At 47.1% G+C, this 5,547-nt stretch overlaps 1 long non-coding RNA gene across 2 annotated transcripts in view; it reads right to left on the bottom strand.

Moving 5' to 3' along the window:
* The window catches only part of LOC103257899, a 17,365-nt gene extending 17,127 nt beyond the window's left edge, over positions 1-238 (bottom strand). For both annotated transcript variants that reach the window (XR_504145.1, XR_504146.1), the window contains exon 1: positions 127-238. This is a non-coding gene — a long non-coding RNA (uncharacterized LOC103257899). The remainder of the gene's footprint in view (positions 1-126) is intronic.
* Between the last annotated feature and the right edge of the window lie 5,309 nt (positions 239-5,547).

Consider the following 5,547-nt stretch of genomic DNA (forward strand, 5'->3'; position numbering starts at 1 on the left):
CACTCCAGTCTGGGTGACAGAGTGAGACTCCAACTCAAAAAACAAAAACAAAAAAAACAATCTCCCAGGCCCGAGTTCCCTCCGCCACCCTCCATGTTATGTTCTTCCCCTACGTCGTTCCTTTACCTCCTGGCTGAATCAAGTGTCATAGCAGGAATTCTTAGAGCCAGAGCCGGCCGTCCCAAGACAGGGCGGAGAGGGCGACGGGACAGAGAAAGAGAGAGAGACACAGAGAAATTGAGACGTTTGGGTAGCAGCAGCAGGCCTTTAGTGGCCGTGGACAGCAGGCCAGAGACCGGCCTTGCCTCCAGCCGCAACGCTGATGCCAGAAAAGGACAGCCTCTCCGGATCGCCGCAGTGTGCTTCCAGCGCATGCGCTGCACACGCCTCCGACCCCTCCTCCTCCCCCTCGCGTTTCTGGGAGTCTAACTCTTAGCAGTCCGCTGACCTCCTTCACTCCTTCCCCAATTGCTAGGTCCCTAGCCCACCCTGCTTCTTCCATCTTTCACCGCCCCTAGCTCACACCGGCCTCCACCATCATCCTTCCCTCGGTGCAGCCTTCTTTCGTCAATTCCTCTCCCATTCTTCTTAGCCCACCCTTACATAGCCAGCTCTCCTTACTGGCTACCTTTATTCCCTCTGTTATCCCTTAGTGGCTTACCCTCCAATTCTTGACCTTCCCTTCCCATGTGCAGCCCTACTGGACATCTTACTCCTCTCCTTCTATGTCTGATGTTGCAAATTCTAAAAAATACTCAAAAAAAAAAAAGTTGGAAAAAAAAAACAGTACTATATCCCCACAATCCTCTTCAAATCAACTCTCCGACTAGGCCCATCCAGCCCATGGTGGGCAAATGGAAGGCCTTATTGATGATGACCCACAAAAAAGACCCAAAAACAGGAAACAAAAAGGCCCCTTGCACAGAGCAAAAACGTCAAGGGTGCTCAATCAGTGTGAGGACAAGAAGCAGTATGCCATCAACATGAAAGCTCTTTCTTTCTCTTCACAATCCTAATATTGTCTAGATATTTAAAATACTATTCAGGGCCAAGCGCAGTGCCTCAACCTGTAATCCCAACACTTTGGGAGGCCAAGGCAAGAGGATTGCCTGAGCCCACAGGTTCAAGACCAGCCTGAGACCTTGTCTCTACAATAAATCACAAAAATTAACCAAGTGTGGTGGCCTGCATCTGTAGTTCCAGCTACTTGGGAGACTGAGGCAGAAGGATCGCCTAAGTCCAGAAGGTTGAGGCTACGGTGGCCATGAGCATGCCTCTGCACTCCAGTCTGGATGACAGAGTGAGACTCCGACTCAACATAAATAATTAAATATATAAAGTTGACTGAGGACTTAAAACTTCTTGCAGCCGAACTGGGTGGCTCAGCCTGTAATCCCAGCACTTTGGGAGGCTGAGGCAAGTGGATTGCCTGAACCCACGGATTCAAGGCCAGCCTGGGCAACTTGGGAGACCTTGTTTCTACAATCAATCAAAAATTAGCCGGGCGTGTCAGCATGCGCCTGTAATTCCAGCTACTTGGAAGGCTGAGGTGGAAGGATTGCTGGAGCCCAGCAGGTTGAGGCTGCGGTGGCCGGGAGCGGCCACAGCACTCCAGTCTGGGCGACAGAGTGAGACTCCAACTCAAAAAAAAAAAAAAAGAAAAGAAAAGAAATCAAGTTCAGAAGTATCAAAAACTGAGGTCCACAAATTTGTAAATCTCGAGACCCATAAACTTGTATGTCGTCATCCTCTCCACTTGTTAAGATTATTATTAGCTGGACTCGGTGGTTCAGCCTGTAATCCCGCGCCTTTGGGAGGCTGAGGTGAGTGGATTGCCTGAGCCCGCGGCTTCGAGACCCGCCTGGGCAGCGAGACTTCATCTCTACAATAAATCAAATAATCAGCCGGGCGTGGTAGCGCGCACCTGTAATTCCGGCTACTCGGAAGGCTGAGGCGGAAGGATCGCCAGAGCCCAGCAGGTCGAGGCTGCGGTGGCCGGGAGCGGCCACTGCACTCCAGTCTGGGCAACAGAGTGAGACTCCAACTCAAAAAAAAAAAAAAGATTATTATTACATCCTTAGCCCGGTGTGGTAGCGCACCTGTAGTGCCAGCTACTTGGAAGGCTGAGGCAGAAGGATCGCCTGAGCCCAGCAAGTAGACGCTGCAGTGGCCGTGAGCATGCCACTGCACTCCAGCCTGGGTGATAAAATGAGACTCCACCCCCCCGAAAAGAATATTATATTGTTAAAGGAGGGGGAGAAGAAGGGAGAACTAAGGGGGCACACAACCACCCAATGGGTACCATGTTTATTACCAGGGGGAGAGAGGGCTCACTAGAAGCCCAAACCTCACCTGCACAACATTTGCTTATGAAGCAAATTCTCACTTGTATCTCACAACTCTAAAATAATAAATAATAAAATAAATAATATCATTCAGCGAAATAATGAAAGTTTGTATTTTTACATAATATGCACAAAAGTATTATATAGCGATGTGCATATGCAGAAGATAAAAAAGAAATAAGTAGAAATTCATGAAGTTTTAGTGGTACAAAGAAACTCCTAAATTAAAATAATCATTTATTGCCGGGCTCGGTGGCTCAGCCTGTAATCCCAGCACTTTGGGAGGCCGAGGCAGGTGGATTGCTTGAGACCACGGGTTCAAGACACACACGGGCAACTTGGCGAGTTCTCCTCTCTGCAATAAATCAAAAACTAGCCGGGCAGGGTAGCTAGCGCCTGAAGTTCCGGCTACTTGGAAGGCTGAGGCGGAAGGATCACCAGAGCACAGCAGGTCGAGGCTGTGGTGGCCGGGAATGTGCCACTGCATTCCAGTCTGGGCGACAAAGTGAGACTCCAACTCAAAAAAAATTTTTTTTTTTAATTTTAAAAAATTAGCTGGGTGTGGTAGCACGCGCCTGCAGTTCGGGCTACTTGGAAGGCTGAGGCGGTAGGATTCCTGGAGCCCAGCAGGGCGAGGCTGCAGTGGCTGGGAGCGTGCCACTGTACTCCATCCAGTCTGGGCAACAGAGTGATACTCCAACTCAAAAAAAAAAAATTGTAAAACCCAAACTTATTTCAAAATTTGGAAAATATAGAGAAGGAAAATGAGGAGGAAAAAATCGTATTCAAGTATAGAACAACCCCAAAATAGCTGCTTGCTGATGTTTCAATATTAATTTCCTATACTTATTATTTTTTTTTTTTTGAGTTGGAGCCCAGCTAGAAAAAGCATTTTTAAACTCTAAATAAAATCCAGGGTGGGGAGAGATGACTATTGTGACAAGAGAAAAATTGAAGTTGTAATGAAAAATGATTTAGAAAATAATTATGTCAAACCTGGTATATGATAGAATTTATTTATTTATTTATTTATTTATACCCTCGGCCTGCTGGGCTCCATCTCTCCACCTCAGCCTTCCAAGTAGTTGGAACCACAGGTACACAACACCATGCCTGGCTAATTTTTTCATATATTATAGAGATGAGGTCTTACCAAGTTGCCCAGGCTGGTCTCGAACACCTGGACTCAGGCAATTTCTCTTGCCTCCCTCCCAAAGTGCTGGGATTACAGGTGTGAGCCATCGTGCCTGGCTGGGATATGATAGAATTTATAACAGAAAGACTGTACATGGGATACAGTTTTTGGCTCATATGGTCAAGAAATGTAACTTATTTTATGATTGAAGTCACATTCTTTTAGAATCTCCATAAGAGTAATCCTTCATTCCCATCTGAAAGACCCTTTCAGTTCAACTGAGTTCCTTTTAACTTCTGTGACCCACTTGAGCCCCTAGAAATGGATTCTGTAACTCTCTGTGTTGTCTCAACAAATAAACTCAGGCACATTCCCAGCCCCTAAATGGGTAAAAACTGTTTACATAAGGCTCATATTAATAGATACAAACAGGAAAGCACATTATATCAATAAAGACTAACAAAGCATTTTATAAAATTGAATCTTCTTTCTGATTTCAAAACAAAATTACAAAACATTTACTGGAAAATAACTTAGAAGTCCGGGTTCGGTGGCTCAGCCTGTAATCCCAGCGCTTTGAGAGGCTGAGGTGAGTGGATTGCCTGAGCCCACGGGTTTGAGACCCGCCTGGGCAACTTGGCAAGACCTCATCTTTACAATAAATCAAAAATTAGCTGGGCGTGGTAGCGAACACCTGTAGTTCCAGCTACTTGGAAGGCTGAGGCGGAAGGATCTCCGGAGCCCAGCAGGTCGAGGCTGCGGTGGTCGGGAGTGGTCACTGCACTCCAGTCTGGGTGACAGAGTGAGACGCCAACTCAAAATAAATAAATAAATAAAATAACTTAGAGCTAATGAGCTTTCTGCTTCCAAAAAAATGAAGTAGATGTACTTTTACCTATTCTTCCAGCTAAGTACAAATAAAAACTCTGAGCCGGGCTCGGTGGCTCAGCCTGTAATCCCACGCCTTTCGGAGGCTGAGGTGAGTGAATTGCCTGAGCCCGCGGGTTCGAGACCCGCCTGGGCAATTTGGTGAGACCTCATCACCACAATAAATCAAAAATTAGCTGGGCGTGGTTGCACGCGCCTGTAGTTCCAGTTGCTTGGAAGGCTGAGGCGGAAGGATCGTTGGAGCCCAGCAGATCGTGTCTGCGGTGGCCGGGAGTGGCCACTACACTCCAGTCTGTGTGACAGAGTGAGACTCCAACTCAAAACAAAAAACAAATAAAAACTCTGAACATTATATAAAAAGAACACAGGCTGGACTCGGTGGCTCAGCCTGTAATCCCAGCACTTTGGGATGCTGATACCAGTGGATTACCTAAGGGTGTGGGTTCGAGGCCCTGGGCAACTTGGCGAGACCTCATCTCTACAATAAATCAAAAATTAGCTGGGCGTGGTTGCACGCGCCTGTAGTTCTGCTAACTTGGAAGGTTGAGGCAGAAGGACCCTGGCACACTCAAGGTTGGAGTGCAGTGGAACACTCAGGGCCACCCCAGTGTTGACCTGCTGGGCTCCCAAAGTGCTGGGGTTACAGGCTGAGCCACTGAGCCAGGCCAATTTTTTTTTAAGGGTGACAAATTATGGGAAGGCAAAGGTGTTTGGTTAGTGCCATGATTTGCACAAGAATTAAGCAAGCAAAAGAGTTTATTGACTTTCCAAGAGAAAAAAAGGGGCCAGACACTAAGAGAAATGTAGGCACCCAATGCTTCAGACTGGGGGTTGACAAGATTATCTTCAGGAAGTTGAGAAAAGACAGTTGATTGTCTTGCAAAGAGCATTCTAGGGGAACTTGACCATGGTGGGGGGAGGTTATAGTTGCCATGGCGATTAGTTATTCAGGATACTGAGGACTGCCTTTCAGGAGGTAATTGATCATGCAGACAGAGAGACTAGGCTAGGGCCTGTAAGACAAATTATCAAAACACAAATGTTAACTTTTCTTTTTCTTTTTTTTTTTTTTTGAGTTGGAGTCTCACTCTGTCGCCCATACTGGAGTGCAGTGGCCGGGCCTGGCCACCGCAGCCTCGACCTGCTGGACTCCGGCGATCCTTCCGCCTCAGCCTTCCA

This window comes from Carlito syrichta, unplaced genomic scaffold (genome assembly GCF_000164805.1).
Source record: "Carlito syrichta isolate Samal-C Ts95f unplaced genomic scaffold, Tarsius_syrichta-2.0.1 Scaffold301890, whole genome shotgun sequence".
Classification (NCBI taxonomy): Eukaryota; Metazoa; Chordata; class Mammalia; order Primates; family Tarsiidae; genus Carlito; species Carlito syrichta.